General features: G+C 24.0%; 1 protein-coding gene across 5 annotated transcripts in view; it reads left to right on the forward strand.

Moving 5' to 3' along the window:
• The window catches only part of LOC122500907 (myb-like protein P), a 197,279-nt gene that overhangs the window by 69,860 nt on the left and 107,133 nt on the right, over positions 1 to 20,286 (forward strand). The window lies entirely within an intron of this gene.

A 20,286-nucleotide genomic window follows, 5' to 3' on the forward strand; every position in this document is an offset into this window, starting at 1 on the left:
AAACAACTCAACTGCCATCTGGCGCTGACCTTGGCGTTCTCAGGTGGAGAATAGCATTTTTCCATAAAAAATCTAAAGATATTCTACAATGATTTATAATCAGACATTGAATCTAGAGAGTTTGACATTCGATCAAAAAATTTCTAAATTTAGTGATGCATACGATCCGAGAAAATCGTTTACCTCGTTCAATTTTTCTCGATTTGTGAGAAGTTTACGATATATAATAAACAACATTTCTTTTGTTTTTATCGTTATGAATCGTATCGCAATTACGAACGAGAACTCGTATTAAAGGGTTATAACAAAATATGACAACTGATAAATGAAATTTTATTTAATAATGGAATCTCAAGATAATTTAGAAGTTGCTTTGGAAAGTAGTAGCACGCAAACAATTGGGTATATTTTTATTTTTTAAATATTCTTGATTTTTGTAAACTTATTAAAATTTTTCACATAAATATAGCAATCATGAAACTGATATACCGCCATCAACTGAAGCTTTTAAATACAGAAAGCGCAAAGCAAGTGCAAAATCATTAGAATCTTCATTTAAGTACTCGATTGTAGATGGATTGAAAGTCGGTACCTGCAAACTATGTATTGAAAAAACAATTATTATTAAAATGAAAGATTCAAATACGACAGGTTTAAGAAGACATCTTAAACATTTTCATCCAGAAGAATTCGAAGAAACTTATCCTAACCAGAAGCAAAAAGTTCATGTAAATTTTATATTAATTTAAAAACAAATTTAATTATATTAAATAGTTCTTATGAATATAAAAATTAAATTGTAAATGTATTAGTATTTAAATTATATTATTATGGGTATTTATTATTATTATTATTTTTTTTATTTTATTATTATTATTTATTATTTATTATTTATTATTTATTATTTATTATTTATTATTTATTATTTATTATTTATTATTTATTATTTATTATTTATTATTTATTATTATTTATTATTATTTATTATTATTTATTATTATTTATTATTGGTATTTAAATGTATTGGTACAATATTTTAGAAAAAAGAAACTGAACCTCGGTTTTTAAAATTATTCGGTTTTTAATAATTTAAATATAATTTATCAAGTATTATATTTGTTGAAAATATTTTTTAGAATTTTTACAATTTGATTTATTCTACAGACTTTCGATCAAGAAACATTCAATAAGATGACAGTAGACTGGATAACACTAAAATATTTAACCTACTCCTTTTTTGAAGATGACGAGACACAAGAATTCTTTCATTATTTAAATCCTGAGGTTAAACTCCCGATGCGTAACTATTTGAAAACAGAAGTGGAATTTAGATTTGAACAGAAACAAGATATTGTTATGAAAATCTTGAGTTCAAATTCATCTCGAATATCTTTTACAATCGATGGCTGGTCTTCAATAGCACATCGATCATACTACGGTATCACAGGACATTTTATCAGTGATGACTGGAGTTTAAATTCTCTTGTAGTTGATTTTGTTCCGTCCAATGGTCATCATACAGGGCGCGATATTGCTGAAATTTTTTTTAACTCTCTGGAAAAATATAATTTACTCTCAAAATTACAAGGCATCACTGTTGACAATGCGTCGTCAAACACCTCATTTATGGAGTACTTGTCTAGATTAATACCTGAATTCAATGCTTATGAACAACATTATCGATGTTTCGCTCATATTTTGCATCTGGGTGTTATGGCGTTCCTTAATGTTCTCAAAATTGATAACATACCCGAATCAAATGAAAACAGAGAATTTGAAGAATCCGACAGCGACATTGAAGATGAAAATTTGAATTCTGATGAAAACGAAAGAAAATCGCCACTTTCAAAACTCAGAGCTTTGTTTTCTCTACTCAAAAACTCCGAACAATGGAAAAACAAGTTGCATGTTTGCTGCAATGTCTGTAACGTGAAGGCCTTGTCACCAAATATACATGTTGGAACAAGATGGAATTCAACATTAGCAATGTTAATGTTTAAATAATTTTTAAAATATTATTTTTTACTTTACTATTTTTTCTATTCTTATATATATATATAATTATTTTAATCATAATGATTCTAAATTTATTAGGTTGACTCTAGCATTTGAAATGAAACCAGCGATAATCATGCTCTGCGAAAATAATATTAAATTAACGAAGTATATTCTTAACATTCAAGAATGGGGACTTTTGGAAATTGGATCCACATATTTACAGGATTTTAAAATTCTATCAGATAGACTAAGTGGAGAAAAGTATGTCACATTGCCTTCAGTAGTAATTGGTTTCAACATGCTGTTAGACAAGTTGGAAAATGCAAAAAACGATCTAATTTTGAAGGACAATAGAACGCCAATGGACGATATCCTTTTGGAAGCTCTAGAAAGATTATTAGAAAAACTGTTGAAACATTACCGAAAATGTCACTGGGGATATTGTGTAGTATTGCTTTTAGATCCCCGTTTTAAAAAAGAAACGTTCCAATTAACGCAATGGGGAAAAGAAATGGCCAAAGAATCTGTGAAGAAATTTGAGCAAACATATAAAACTACATATTACAATAAACCACAGGTATATAGCAACTACAAAGTCTATACTAGGGAACCTTTTTCAGGGTGGTAACTAGTTTTAGTTTACCAATTTCCCTGACAATTTACTACAATTAAAATTACTATCCCTGACAAAATTCTTTTTACAGGAAAATTTATAAGTTTCAATAAATTCTAAAAATTACATTTATAACCCTTCCTGAATTAAATTATTTTCTAGAATTTTCAACTAAACTTTATCTCTGAATCAATTAATTTAAATAATTTTCTAAAAGTTCTTCTAGAATTCAATTATATTTAAAAAAGAAAGATAATAGTTTTTCAATTTTGAAAAATTTCTAAACAATTAAAATTTGCTAAAATCTTTTGAAAATAATTAAACTTTTGAAAAATATAAATAAAAATGATCAAATGTTTGAAGAATTTTAATTATAAACAGAACAATGATTTCTCGACAATTTAAATAAATTTTACCAAAAAGTAAATTTTTATTTACATTGCTCGAAGATTAAATCTTAAAAAATTATTATAAAACAATTTTAATAATTATTTTTTAAAAATATTTTAATGTAATTTTTCGAAAGTAATTGAATTTCTGAAAAGAATTTTTGTATAATTTAAAAAACTAATTAATTGATGATTGGTTTCCTCAAAATGTTAAAAATAATTTTAAAATGTTATTATTTTTGTATTTGAATTTTTGAAAATATATAATTGAAAATAATGAAAAAATTGAATTTTAAAAAATTAGAAGATAATTTTCATTAATTTTCTTTTTTAAATTTACCTTTAAAGACTTTTCATTTTTCAAAATGTGATTTTCAAAAATTGATATAAAATACTTCAAATAAATTAATTATTTTCAAGTAAATTTAAAAAATTTTAACTATTCAAAAAGTTTTTTTTATTATACATATATATTTGAAAAATTTAATTATGATAAAAAATGATTGAAAAACAATTTTTGAAAGACTTCATAACTAATAGTTATTTTTCGCATTATAAAAATCAAAATAAGTTACACTTTTTTACTAAAAATTGTGGTATTTTGTTGCATTGTTTGGAAAAAAGTCGAAATTTTTAAATGTAATTCGAAAAAGTTTCAATTTTCTTAATTTCTCTGAAAAAAATTTTTTCTGGCATTTTCTTGACTTTACTGAAAAAAATGTTGTTTCCCTGAGATTTCCCTGACTTTACTGACACGTGACCACCCTGCATTTTATTTCTCTTCGTCCTCTAAATCAATAAATTATTAATTTATTTGTTTCTCATTTTGGTTAACTTGAAGTAATATTAAATATTACATTATTTTTATTGCAAAAAATTTTTTAAATGAAATTTTCTTACTTTAAAAAATCAAAACATAGATTTTTTTAAAAATATTTTAATTTAATTTAATAATATAGATTATTTTATAAGAATATGCATTCTTCTATAAGACATTTTTATTCAATTATTAAAAAATTTGTGTTTAGTTATCGAAAGAAGTTACACAGTCTTCAAGCAAACAAAAAAATAATAATACCAGTGAAGCACTTGATGTCGATGCTCTATTTGTCTCAGATTCCGAAGAAGATGAATGCTCAAGTTCTGTAAATTCTACTTCTAATTGGAGATATGAATTGGATTATTACTACGCGCAAAAGCGAGCACCTAAAAGTACAGATGTGCTCAAATGGTGGGAAAAGAACGAAAAAACTTTGCCTAATCTTGCTAAAATGGCGCGTGATTTTTTTTCGGTAACTGCTACATCTGTTCCGTCCGAAAGGTTGTTCTCTCGAAGTTCCTTGATTGTTAGAAAACACAGGAACAAGTTGTCAAATCAATCAATTAAACATTTAATATGTTTAAATTCATGGAATTCATGTTCCTTAACTTCGAAAATCAACTCAATGCTGGACACGACTAAGAAATAATGTTTGAACCTAAATTACGTTTTTTTTACATTAACACAATTTTGAGAATGTTAAAAAAGTTGAATAAAAATTATAAATAATACTAAAATAATTAAATACATAATTTTATAACCTAATAAAAAATTATATCAGTTTTTATAAATATTTAATTTTTCTTGTTTTGTCAGAAAATATGGAAAAACCTGTTTTTCTGATTAAACACAAATTTAACAGGTTATAAAATATTGCTTCAACCTAAATTCTTTTTAAATTATTAAAAAATAGTATTTAAACAAGAGATGTGCCACTATTTTTAAAAATTCTGAATTTAATTTTTTTATTTTTCGAAAGAATCCTTCAAATAATATATATTATATTACAATTAATAATATAATACGTAAAAAATAAAAAATTACAAATACTGTGTTTACATTTCTCGATTATTATAATTGTTTAACGAGAAGTTGTCACCACGAGACGATCATAAACGATAATTTTGACAATTGAACGATATTCAGTCTCGTAAAGGTTACTTCTCGTTATATCCCGCTCGTATGCATCACTATCTAAATTATATTCTTGAAGTATTCTAGAACGTCTGCTCAACTAAAATTTCTACAATTATTATCCAAGCGAATGACAATTAATTTTAGATTTATCGATTTACTTTTATCGACCTAAAACTGTCATAACCAACAGACATCTCTCTTTATAGTCATTTCATCTCTAAAGAAAATGCTCGCCTAACAAAAGCGCAAATAGAAATTCAGAAAAAGAAATTCACAAAAGGATAAAGAAATTCACAAATAGAAAACATAATGAAAACCCGTGAGAAGTGAATCAAATAAAACTGTGAATAATTCAATTTAAAGAAATAGGAAATAATTTGTATTATCCGCTCGGAAAATCTTATCGCGCAGTCTTATCGCCGTGGGAAGATAAGTGATTCGCATTAATCGTGACATATGCAGGATCGAAAAAAGGATCAAATTTACCGGTGCGTCGCCTCGTCGTCGTGGTCGTCAGATGGATCGGGATGTAAACAGGATGCTGTTGGGGGTATATACATCTTTGAAGAAGAGTAGCCTGCCAGCAAGGTCGTTGCCTCAGCTACTTCAGGCTACTAACCTTCAGCCAGCGAGACACCTCTTATAGTTTATGTCTAGTGGCGAAGAGAATCCAAGAGGATATCATTTTTTTTCCTATTGTATATTAATCATATAAATATAATGTATGTGACAAGGGGGAGAGAAAAGAACGTTCCAATCATATCATTACAAAACTCTCAATCTCCTCTCTTCACCCACATCATTTGACTATGACAAGTTTACATTAACCCTTTCCCCCTCTTTCTCTCTCTCTCTCTCTTCTTCCTTCCTTTCATTGATTTAATCAATTTCAAGGTCGTTCCTGTCACAATATCATATTGCTAAAATTGTATTTAATTGAATTAATATTCTATCAATGAATTTTATTAATGAAATTTAGACCCGAACGGATGAAAGTATTAAAGTAAATTTTACTTTACTTGGCAAGGATATTAACTGCACGGAGAAAAACATAAAGTAACTTCTACTACAGGGTTGCCACAAATGTTTAATTTTATTTTTCCCTGATTTCCAGACAAAATTTTTACTTTTTCCCTGACCCTAAAGAATATTCTGATTCACTCTAAAAATTATTAGATACTCAAAAAAAAAATGTTCTATTACATTTATTTACAAATTTCTTTAATTGTAAAATTAATCAAAAACATCAATAACTTCTTTTTTAAATAAATATTTAATCATTATTATTTTTCTGTAGGAAATAGAATTCTTCAAAACATTCAAATTCAAACCTTTTTGAAATTCAACAACTTATAAGAATATTATTACAAAACATGAAGAAGAACATTATTTTTTAAAACAAGTTAATTATTTACAAAAATCCTAAAAAAAATCCTTCGCAAGAATTCAATTATTTTTACAAACAGTACAATAATTTCACAAAAAAATGCAATTATTTAAAAGAAATGTAATAAAATTCGTTGAAATAATTCAATTATTTTCATAAATAATAATAAATCGATTATTCGTTAATTGATTTTTAAATCAAGTTTTATTAGAAAATTTTAGAAAAATTCAATTATTTAAATTAAAAAATAAATAATTTATTGAATAATTGAATGTTTATTAAAATTGAATTATCATAAAGAATTTTATCAATAAATTTTTAAATAAATGAATTCATTTGACAAATTTTAATAAAATTTTTAAGAATAATTACATTTATCGAGGAATTTGATTAAAATATTGTATGAAAAATAATTAAAATCATGCGATGAGTTTTATTATTTATCAAAATATTTAAAATTTTCCTAAGAATTTTATTTAAATTTTCATAAAATAATTGAATGTCGGAGAAGAATTATTATTTATAAAGATACTTGAAATTTTAACAAGAATTTTTTTTTTAATTTTTGAACCTAATTGGATTTCTGCGAAGAATTTTATTACTTTTGAAAATAATTTAATTCTTCCAACAAATTTTATTCAAATTTATAAAAATAACTGTATTTCTCTGAAGAATTTTATTATTTATATAAATAATTGAATTCTTACAACGAATTTTATTCAAATTTATAAAAATAATTGAACTTCGGTGAAGAATTTTATTATTTTATGAAATTTTGTATTTTAAATAATTGAATTCCTGTGAAAATTTTATTACTTATGAAAATAATTGATTATTTCAAAGAAATTTATTAAATATTGAATAATTGAATTCCTGTGGAATTTTGACAAGAATTTCATTAAAATTTTTAAAAATAATTGAATTTCGATGATAAATTTTATTATTTATAAAAGATAGGTAGTTGAAATTTTGACGAGATTTTTTTTTTAATTTTTGAACATAATTGAAATTCTGCGAAGAATTTTTGTAACTTTTGAAAATAATTGAATTTCATTGTATCATCATTTGTAACTTTTCCAAAATCCAATTTTTTTTTAGTATTTTTAACTAAAATTCTTCTATCAATCTAGTATTTATGAAAATTGTAAAAATTATTTATAAAATAATTTATAAGTCATAATTTTATGATAGTTTTTGAAAAATTAAGTTATTTAAAAAGAAATTATTGTCTGAAATTGAAAAAATTGAAGGTTTTGTATTAAAATTCGAGGTAATTTCATAGTTTACGAGGGAAAAAGGAAAAAAAATTCAGAGTTTTCTCATAAATTTTAAATATTCAATTTTTTCCAGTACTTTTAGTAAAAATCCCTGACTTTTTCCCGACTTCCCTGACAAATTTTACTTTCCCTGACCTGTAGCAACCCTGTACTACTTTCATAGTAAAAACCTAAACTGTCAGAAACTTTTGGTCATTTCTGCTAACTTTTACTACTTTTGGAGTAAATTTTGCTATACGTCCGAGGTCAATTTTACTAATTCTCGAAACTTTTCTAGAATGCTACTATTATTAGTAGAAGTGTAAATATATTATTATTTATTATAACTTTTATTATCTTTTTACTTATATTATAACATCAAAGATGTTTTTTTTTGGATTAAATTATTATGTGATAAATGATTTACTACTATAATATTTATTAGTAAAATTAATATAATTTCGAAAATACTTTACATGTTTTAATGTTCTTCGGCTAAAGCTGGAATAAGCATCCAGTTTATTTTAAAAATATTAATGTTTCTTAAGATTCAAGCATTAAATATTAATGTTTTTGTTTAAAAAAAAAGAATATTTATCATTAAAATTAAATTCTAAGTTACAGATGCTAAAACTAATCCAATTATTACAGCACCTGTTTATTAACTTTTAGAGTTTAATTTTATACCTAAATATTCTTTTTTTAAAACAACATAAATATTTTTAAAATAAAATCTGGGTGCTTGTTTAAGATTCATTAAAAAAACATTAAAACACTTAAAGTATTTCAGAAATTATATTAATTTTAATATTTTAATTAAACAAGGCAAAGTGAAGAATTTTTTAACTGATTCTAGAAAGTCACTTAAATTTCTTTATTATAAGTTTAATTTTTATTTGCACTTACTTACAAAAAGAAAATTTTATTTTTATCACTAAAAAGTAGTATTTTACATAATTTTTAAAAACTCACCTATATCCTCCTTATTCTTATTTTAATCACAAAACTTTTTTCACTTCTGATCACTTATGATATTTTATATATACTTTTTATTGCTTTGTCACTTTTCACTTTTTATCATCCCATATTTTAAGAATATTATTAAGAATGATGAAGAATATTTAAGAAAAAAAAACACGTGTTCTTAACTTTGTAATCTGTACTATTCTGTAATATTCAGCATGCATCATGTATAATACTCGCACTCGACCACGTGGAATAAATTAAAACCTCAAAGCTGCGCGCGCACAAAAATTTCAAATTATTTCAGCCAATAGAGACTGTCCTCATCGTATTTCAACCAATCGCGACCGTCATCATGAAATTTCAACCAATTGCGACCGTCATGATGAAATTTTCAACCAATAGCGACCGTCATCTTGCCAAATCCAGCCAAAAAAATAGCTGTTTTTCTAGTTAGGATTATAATAATTAATACAAATTTTTAGTTTACTTAAAATTTACTTAATTTTTGGTAAAAATTTACACCGAAAACAGTAAAAATTTTTATACAAAAAAATACAATACAATGAAAAGTAAATTTTCTTAAATTTAAGTTCAAAAAATTAGGACATTTTTAATTATTTAAATTAATTTAAATGAATATTTTTAAAATTAATTAATTTACCTTATTTAAAAGAATAAATAAATTTTACTATTAATAAGTGGGGATTTTTTTAAAATTAAAATAGTGGACAATGTTTACTAATTTGAATTAGTGGCTGAATTTTTACTTTGAATCAGTAAATTTTACTAATAAATTAGTAGAAATTACTATTGATTAGTAAATTTTATTAATAAAGTAATAGAAATTACTATTTATTAGTAAATTTTATCAATAAATTAGAAATTATTAGTTATTAGTAAAATTTACTAATTTAAAAACAAAATATCAGTTAGTGAGTTAGTAAATTTTACTAATAAAAATAAATACTCATTTCTACTAATTTATTAGTAAAATTTACTAATTTAAAAGCAAAAAGTCAGTCATTTTAGTAAATGTTACCATTAAATAGTAATTTCTACTAATTTATTAGTAAAATTTACCAATTTAAAAGCAAAAAGTCATTCACTAATTTAAATTACTAAACATTTTTTACTAATTAAAATTTAGAGAGTCAAAGAAATTATTCTCTTTCATTTACTAATTATTATGATCACTTTTTTATCATTTACCAACCAATTTTCATTTCATCAAAGACTCTATTAAAGAAAATTAATTGTCGCAATGATCGCAATTTAATTTAATAAAGAAATTAGAGAATCTATAATACACTTTCCCCTCTGATGATGTGGTTGAAAACAAGTTAATCGAATTAGGCTTTCCTTATGGGAGACAATTTTCCAAAGACAGTGTTTCTGTGTGTGTGTGAGAGTGTGTGGAGGGAAAAAAAATTCTCACCTTATTGAAGAAAAGAGAAACGATGTTGAGATCAAGTTAAGATAGATTCTAGACGTGAATTCACTTTTATGGAATTGTGAAACTAAATTCCAAGGGAAATGGCAAAGAAAGCGAATTAGTCAAGTTCAAGGTTATGGAACATACACACACGCACATTAATTCTGTGATACATATATTTCTATGTATGTACATTTAACCCTGCGACTATAATAAATTATCGATTATTCGCTTCAATGAAAATATTATTCCCTACAGTGGATTATAAAAATTTCGCTAACTTCAAATTCTGTTAAAAATGGTTAATAATAATTATTGAAAATAAAAGTCGTCCGTTAATTTAAATTAGTAAAATTAGTAATATAATTAAAATTAGTTCCCAATATAATTAAAAATTTTCCGAATAATCTTAAAAAATACCTAATAAAATATTTTACTAAAGTTTTAGTATCACTAATTATATTTTAGAGATTTATTATTATGGATAGATATTATTACTTTTTTATTATTCTAATTTATTTTTTGTCATTTAATCGAAATTAGTAAAAAAAATTCAAACAGTTTAGACTTTACTACAGAAATATAGTAAAATTTACTTTACTAATTTTTTTCCTCAACACTCATAATAATATCTATTATCTAAAAACAATTTTCCCTTTCAACTAAAACACAGAACAAATAATTGAACCTACAAATCACCAATTCAACCAATATCATCATCCAACAACAAAACTCCATGAATTCAATATCAAAAAGGATGAAACTTTCCAATAATAATAATCAATAAAAATAATAAGATTCTATCCAAGTTTCTCTTCAATATTTTTTTTTCCTAAATCACTTACACGTTAATAAGCACCTGAAAAGTGACTTGTTGAAATTTATCAAACCAAAAAAAAAAAGAAAAAGAGAAAAAAAATCCAAAAAACTATAAAAATGTTGCAATTTCTCAAAAGGAAGAATTTTAATTACACAGTATTGAATATAGGAGGATAGAGAGAATGAAATGTAGAAATTGTGTATGAAATAATTTGAAGCAATAGCAATTTGTGATGGGAAGATAAGTGTTAGATTTGTTGAAAATAAATCTCTGTCGATATTCATCGCCGTTTGTGGTATAGATATACAATATATTGTATATATGTGGACGAGAGACGGCTTATAGAGTCAAGGAAGCGGAATGAAAGTACACGAATAGAGAAATAATAGCAATGTAACTACTCGCGTGTAACGGGAAGCAGTTGAAGAATTCAACATATACAAATGATGGCCAAAGTCGATGTTAACGAAGTTATAAACAACTCGATTGCTTTTGTTATTATTACCTTATTATATTCCTATAATAGTGTAATTACTATTTTTTTCTTCTCTTCCAATACAAAAAAGAAATATTCGAAAAATATTTATTTCTTCTCTTCTTTAATTTTTTATTTATTTTCTTCTCTTGTAACTATTCTTTATTCTCAAATTGTTTATTTATATTCTTTTTCTAAAAAACATTTTTAATTTTCTTTTATTTGAAATTGAAAAATTAAAACAAAATTTAATTAATGAAAATAAAAACAAGAAATTAATAACCAAATAGAAAATAGAAAATTTAATTTATTCTCTTTTATTATTTGTTAAATTTTTGTTTACTTTCTTTTCTTTGAAATTAAAAATAGAAGAAAATTAAAGAATTAAAAAGAATATTTTTCGTTAAAGAATTAAAGAATAAAAATAATATAAGAGAAGAAGTTAATAGTTTTCGAATATTTTTTGTTATATTGAAAGAGAAGAAAAAAAAGAAAAATTAGTTAATGTTTAATATTTTTATGATAAAAGAGAATAATTTATTAATTAAAGAATATTTTTATGATAAAAAATATTAAATTCTTCTCTTTTATTATTTTTCACTCTTAAATTTTATTATTTCTTTTCTTCTCTTTTATTACTTTTTATTTCCTAACTTTTTATTTATTTTTTCCTCATTAACTATTTTTTAATTCTCTATTCTCACTTAATTTAAATCAAGTACATTAATATTGCTGATTGGTAGCAAGCAAAAAAATCTTGTCTGTCTTTTTACTTCTGCAATCAGTGAAAAATAAAGTTAAAAAAAAGAAGAATAATATAAAATCAAAGACAATTTCCAATTTTTTATACACGAAAACTTGTACTTTGGTTTTTCCTTTTTTTTTTTGCTCTACACGTGTCTCACATGCGGGTTCGATTATGACATTCACTTAACAAGCGTCGTAATGTTGATATATTTACTCACACAATTATTACAACCTGAAGTTTCATTATCCATCAAGAATTATCATTCAAACCAACTGAAAATTTCCACTATAGTCTCTAAAGATTTATTACTCTCTCGAATTTTCTGCAAACGAAAAACAATAAACTTCCATATAAATAAATATCTCCTGCTTGAAAGTAGAAAACTAAAGATTATTTTATTTGCGTTTTAAATTTTATTTCAATTTTAATTGTTTATCGTTATTATTATTTATTATTAATATTCATCGATTTTTTAGGAATTGAATTTATAATTTATAATTCTTTATTTAAATATTTTTTTACCAACAAAAGTTTCGACAAAAAGAAACAAACAGAATTTTTTTTTTACAATGAAAATGGAAAAACAAAAAAGAAATTAGTGAAAATAGAAAAAAAAATTGATTTTCAAAAATAAAGACAAGAAAAAAATAACAGAAATAAAATAGAAAATGAGAAAACATAAAGATAACAATATCCCAGTAAGCAATGAAAACTGTCATATACAATATTCGTAATAGTATATTGTGCAACAAGTACAGAAAGAAGCTGTTTTCCGACGAGTGCAAAGTTTGCTGTCCCGAGCGAAGCGAGGGCAGCAATTTGCACGAAGTTGGAAAATCTTCTTTCGTACGTGTTGCACACAGTACTTTGTGCAACACCTTTTGGTTTTGATAAAAAAAGCTGTTTGGAAACGCTAGTTGACGCCAACATACGTACTATTTAGCAGGGTTTGGAACGTATGTTACCGCACTTAATATTCGTGGTTTTTTACGCGTATATTACTGTAAAAAACAGGTATTCTACAAATAGAAAACAAATACCTATGTATATCACAAAAAAAAACCCAAAAGTTTAAGAACTTTGCCGCACTAGTGCAGCAAAGTAAGCACTTTGCCGCACTAGTGCAGCAAAATAACCACTTTGCCGCACTAGTGCAGCAAAGTAAGCTCTTTGCCGCACTAGTGCAGCAAAGTACTGTTTTGCGCATACTTTACAGGCATGCAAAGTATTACTTTCCTTACAGGTGTTGCACAAAATATATTTACGATCAAATCGCACATGTCGAGTTCTATATATTTATTCGAATATGATTAGCGCGAATATAATTTAATCGACGAATGACGTTATCAGAATTTCAATAATAGACAATGACTAAGCAGCGTTGATATATGAATATTATAGTACTATACATAAAAAACAAAAAAAATTTAAACGACACCTGTAAATAACTATAAACTCCTTTACAAAACATTAAATAATGCTTTTGCAACAATTGAAAAATTATAACTACATTTCAAACTAAAAAAAACAATAATTAACAAACAAACTCAATGATAACGTGAGGAAAAATTAAAACAAGAGAATACGGAAATTGCTTTTCAATTTTATGATTGTGTTATGTACGAAAAATTAAAAAAAATGTTTGTCTTCCAATATTTTTCTTTAAAAAGAGAAATATAAGAGCGATCTTTATTTTTCTTAATGGAAAAAAATGTCATTAATTATTTTACCATTATCTATTTTTTTCATTAAATGTAGTTTTTAGAATTTTTTAAACTCAAGGTTAAAAAAAATGTTTAAACAATTTAACTTTAACTTTCATTTTAACTTTAACTTTAACTTTAACTTTAACTTTAACTTTAACTTTAACTTTAACTTTAACTTTAACTTTAACTTTAATTTTAATTTTAATTTTAATTTTAATTTTAATTTTAATTTTAATTTTAATTTTAATTTTAATTTTAATTTTAATTTTAATTTTAATTTTAATTTTAATTTTAATTTTAATTTTAATTTTAACTTTAACTTTGAATTTGACGAACTTTACTTTGAGTTTCAATCAACTTAAAGTTAAAGTTAAATTCAAATTCTAAGTGAAAGTCAAAATTAAAGACAAAGTTTATGTCAAAATGATAATCAAGGTTAAAAAGTCAAAATGAAAATCAAAGTCAACTTTAAAGTCAAAATTAAAGACAAAGTCAAAGTCACAATTAAAAAGAAGAAAGTCAATGTTAAAATAGGAATGAATGCCAAATTTATAATCAATGTTAAATTTAAAGTCAAAGACAGAGTTAAAGTCAAAATTAAAGACAAATTTAAAGTCAAAATGATAGTCAAAGTTAAAAAGTCAAAGTCAAAATTAAAGAGAAAGTCAAAGTTAATATGGGAATGAATGTCAAATTTATAAACAATGTTAAATTTAAAGTCAAAAGTTAAAAAGTCAAAGTCAAAATTAAAGGCAAAGTTAAAGTCAAAATGATAGTCAAAGTCAAAATTAAAGACAAAGTTAAAGTCAAAATAAAAGTCAAAGTCAAATTTAAAGTCAAAGGTAAAGAGAAAGTCAAAGTCAAAGTCAGAGTTAAATTCAAAGTCAAAGTCAAAATTGCACAGTAGAATAAATTTATCCATTTCCAAAGTAATTAATTAATTAAAAATTAAAATTAATTCTACCATTTGCAAAATAGTGATTTTCAGTAAAAATTAGCAAACTTTACTGCAAAAGTAAATTAATATAAAACTATAAAATGAAAATTTGCCTTTAGGCAAAAATTCCACACACTCTATAGATATTTTACAACATGAAATAAATTATCCATTATTTTTCCATCTATAGAAATTGGAACAATACATATTTCTTTCTTAATCTGAAAAAAATTCAATGTTAAATATAGGTTAAACCATTTATGTATTATATAGGAATAATTGCGAAAATTGTCTAATATATACCCAGTTTTCCTGTTCCTATGTCAAATCGTGCCTAACTGGGCGTTTGAAATGCTGGCGCAAGAAAGAAATGAATTCAAATCCAGCTTACTTCGTTAATTGCCATAATTAGCCTACATTCTCAGCGAGAGATACAATACAACTTTAACAAAATACCACCACAGACTCCGCAATGAAAGTAAAATAATCCGGTTTTGCATTTAGAGGGAAAAAAAAACTATGCGTTTCAAGTATTGTTTCATTTAGAATTTCATTTAGATGATAGTAGAATAAGAATGCAAATCTGTTCTTACGAGTAAAAAACGGAGAAATTATTTCGAAATCAAGGAAACGTTCTTTTTCCTTTTTTTTTTGACTCTTGAGTTCACAGATCAGGGAAAGAGTTTTTTTTAAGTAACTCTTTAAAACTTTTCACTCTTTTTATGTTTTTGTATAGTTATTGTAATTTTGTAACACCGACAATATTAATTGTCAATTTTTTTATGGTGATAAAAACAGGAAATTGCATACTATTACTTAACGATAATAATTTGACTATTAATTAATGAAACTACTAATTAATTAAACTGTTAATTAAATAATATACTAATTAATTAAACTAACAACTAAATAAATTATTAACAAATTAAACTACTACATAATTGAACTAACAAGTAATAAAATTATTAAGAAATTGAACTACTAATTAATTAAACTACTAATCAAATAAACTAACTAAATAACTAATAACTAATTAAATTCTTTACAAACTGAACTACTAATTAATTAAACTATAAACATATTAAACTTCTACATAATTAAATTATTAACACATTGAATTACTAATAAATTAAACTATTAATTAATGAAACTACTAATTAATTAAACTAACAACTAAATAAATTATTAACAAATTAAACTAACAAGTAAATAAATTATTAACAAATTAAACTACTACATAATTGAACTAATAACTAATTAAATTATTAAGAAATTGAACTACTAATTAATTAACCTATTAATTAACCTATTAATTAACTAAACTACTAATTCGTTAAACTATTAACAAATTAAACTACTAATTAATTAACCTATTAATTAATTTAACTACTAATTTGTTAAACTATTAACAAATTGAACTACTAAATAATTAACCTATTAATTAATTAAACTACTAATTCGTTAAAATATTAACAAATTGAACTACTAATTAATTAAACTGTCAATTAATAATTAATAAAATATGCAATTTTTTTCATGGGAAAATTAAATTTTTTTTCGAACTCACCAGTTGGAGAAGTAAATAGCCTTAAAGAATTGTACATACCTGGAACAAATAAAAAAAAACGTCATTAGAAAACAAATATTAAAATTTGTCATATTAAAACACGAAATAAATCAAACAAATTTTATCAAAACTTAAATAATAATTATTACAAAATTATAATCACTGAACTAAAAATATATTTAATTACTAGGTATACAAATTTTTACACTTAAAAAAAATAATTTGATTAAAATAATCAATTACTTGATTATTATTAAGTAAATATTTATTTTTATTAAATAATTATCAATTCTAAGCGATAAAATTGAATTTATTAAAACTACAACAATTTTCTTCCACAGGCCGATTTCATTTTTTTAAAAATTATTTTAAATAATTTAAATAATTTAAATTTAAATTTATTTTGGATTTTTTGACCTTGGATATTTTTTTTTTTAGATTTTTTGTACTTTGGACTTTTTTTCTTCTTGAATTTTTCGGTCTCGATTTTTTGGAATGGATTTTTTGTCCTGTAATCTTAAAAAACAATTATCTTCGTACTAAATAAATTATTCAGCGAAAGGTTAATAGTGAATAGGTACATAAAATCAACGCCACTTTTCTAAATTGTTATTCGCCAATAGTAAATTGTTAATTAATCGTTTTCTTTCAATTCATGGATCAATCATCCCGCGGTTGCTTTTGTAAATCACGATGAAGTAAGCTAATTGCAGCGAATTAACCTGAATATAAACCAGACATGATAAGACATATTGAACACACTGAATGAGAGACATCAATGCTCCTAACTCTTTTAGAAACAAAACATTCTTTTCCTCTTACTGAAAAAAAAGAAAAAAAAAGAAAAAAAATAGAAAAAAGTCAAATACGACTGACAAAACTTTTTTTTACTGTATATATTGTAGCGCACAGAAATCTGCAACTATTCTAAAAATTTTTTTTTATAAATTTGTTTGAAAGCCATGGGGAAAGCTTTCTTTGCGGAAGACTCGATCTAAGGTCACGTTCTCTGGACAGAAGGGGCATAGTTTACTATCCGTGGATCGTGTTTCATCTTTCTCTCTTTTTCCCTTTCTCTTTCTCTCTCTTCTTTTTCCCTTGAATGTATCGTTGTTACGTTAACGCGCTCATTACGTACATTATATTGACGATGTAAAAGTAAATTTCTGGTTACGTGTTACGAACTCTATACGTGCTTCATTACGTATCATGCCTATCTTTCACGCAACTTTCCGTATCAATATTCATTTTGTTGTATATGCAAAATTCTCATCTGGATATTCAAGTTTTCTCTCTTATTTAAACGTCGTCGTTGTCAAACTTAGTATCCCACATATAAATTTTCTCTTAAATGCTACACGTTAAATAAATTTTAATTATTTAATAACTAATAATTATTATTTAATAATTAATAATTACATTTTTAATAATTACTTTGAATTTTCGTAAATTTGCTTCCAGTCCGTAAAAGTCCGTTTCTTTCAAAAAAAAGGTCCGTAAAGTCCGTAATTTGAAAGATTATTTTCAAAAATTTTCTTCAAATCTTTGAAATTTTTAATTTCTCATATACTTTTAAGTACTAACAATTCTGTAGAAGAATTAATTTTTTTGACAAAGTTTGTTTCAATTTAAAAAATTTCCAATTAAAATTGATTAAAAGTTGATTTTCAAAAATAGTAGTAAAATTTAAAATAAAATTATTTTCAAATATAAAAATAGTCGAATAAATAATTTATAGCATTCGCGGCCTAATTTAGCAATAGTTTTTTTTATAACAAATCTACAAATTATAAAAAAAACTCTCTTTAACTCTAAATTCTCTTTTACTACTAATTCAATAAAATTCAAAAATTTTGCCATTCACTACTTATTATTATTTGGCAAAAAAAATAATGTCTTTCTATTCTGATCTTTTCTACTAAGTAATCAATAATTTTCAAATTTTGTCTGACTAAACTCCCTTTTACTACCAATTCAAAAAAAAATTTAAAGACTTGTCTCACTGAACTGCCATTCTCTACTAATTGCAGTTTGGCAAAAATATAATAACTTCTGATCAGTACTAGTGATTATTAAATAAGTTTAAAATCTTGTCTGACTAAACTCTCTTCTACTACTAATTCAAAAAATTCCAAAACTTGTTAAACTCAATTTCCTTTTACTACTAATTAATAAAAAGTTTTAAAGTCACGGCTGACTAAACTGACGTTTACTACTAATTGCAAAAAAACTCTCTTTGGAAATTCATCTGACTAAACTGCCTTTTACTACTAGTTAAAAAAAAAATTGTAAACTTGACTGACTTTTTAAATTTTTACCCCTTTTTTATTTACAATTTATTTTTGAATCAGTAGAAAAAGTGACAATTTTACGAAAATTGAACATTTTTCTAATAAGTAGTAAATGTCAGTTTAGTCAGACAAGATTTTGAGTTTATTTTTTAATTAGTAGTAAAAGGGCGTTTGGTCAGACAAGTTTACGAAAACAGAATATTTTTCTAATAAATAGTAAATGTCAGTTTTGTCAGACAATATTTTGAATTTATTTTTTAATCAATAGTAAAAGGTCAGTTTAGTCAGACAAGATTTTGTATTTATTTTTTAATCAGTAGTAAAATCGCGTTTGGTGAGACAAGTTTCCGAAAATAGAATATTTTTCTAATAAGTAGTAAATGTCAGTTTAGTCAGACAAGATTTTGAATTTATTTTTTAATCAGTAGAAAAAGCTCGTTTGGTCAGACAAGTTTCCAAAAACAGAATATTTTTCTTATAAGTAGTAAATGGCAGTTTAGTCAGACTGAATTTTTTTCTTATTTTTCCAAATCATGATCATTGAAAAGACAGAAAAAAAAATGAAAAAATTATTCAGTTGTTTGAGAAAATAAAAATTTCCTCTCGATCGTGAATTTCGATGAGACGCCCTTGGTAAGAATGCGTTCCCAACTCGATTCAATGGTCCATTGTGCAACGGAGAATGTAACATTCATTTTCTGCACACAACTATATAGGAGTAGAAGGGAAATGTAGTGCTTTTCAATTGGCAGATATTTATACCATTTCTCTTTACTGGCATATTTTCTTTATGCGCGTTTATGATTGTTCAAAAAGATTTCCTGCTGGTCACATAAGCAAAACAGGAATTTGCATTTTTCACTTATTTTCGTTTGGTATTAATAAATTCAATGAATAATTGATCGAGTCTACTATTATTATTATTATCATCACTATCATAAATTTCATTCTTATCATTATAATAAACACTAATAATAATAATAATCTCTCTAAATTTGAATTAGTAAAAATGTTATATAATAATAATTATTTAATTAATAATAACAATTATTTAATTAACAATAATAAATAATCTAACAAAATATTTAAAAAAACGGACGTAAAATTATTTGAACAATAATAATTATTATTATAATATTAGATAAGAAATTATAGTTGAAAAATATGTTAATTTTTCTTATAGAAAAACTATGAAAGAAGGTGTTTACAATAAAGTTATTGAAAGAATAATAAAATAAATGAAAATTTAATAAAAACAATTTTTTATCAGTAAAAGTAAAGGTTAATAAAAATTATAATTACTTTCATGAATAAGAAACGCTTCATTTGGCCATTAATCAAGAGTTGAAAATTTTTTTATTTTTTAATTTAAATTCCGACTTTTGTATTTTCGTGTTTTGATAAGAAGATATACTGAAGCACCTTCGTGTTTGCCGTTCAACACGCAAGTATTAAATCAATTTTATTTCCCGCGTTTTTCTATTCGTCCATTGGGACTTAATTCCTTTTATCGAGGGTATATTGAAGAAATTATTTATTCCACTCTTTCTTTCTTCTTTTCTTATTTTTGATCGAATACTATACATATATATACAGGAATCGATAGAATCATTTAATATCCTTTTCGATTCAAGCAAAAATAAAGGAAAAAAGAAAAAAATAGAAATACACGCAAACTTGTAATTTATTTTATTTTGATTCTCGTTTCAAACAACACGAATTTTCATTAAAAAAATTTTTCTTG

The sequence above is a fragment of the Leptopilina heterotoma genome, unplaced genomic scaffold (genome assembly GCF_015476425.1).
Source record: "Leptopilina heterotoma isolate Lh14 unplaced genomic scaffold, ASM1547642v1 Lhet_103, whole genome shotgun sequence".
Taxonomy (NCBI): Eukaryota; Metazoa; Arthropoda; class Insecta; order Hymenoptera; family Figitidae; genus Leptopilina; species Leptopilina heterotoma.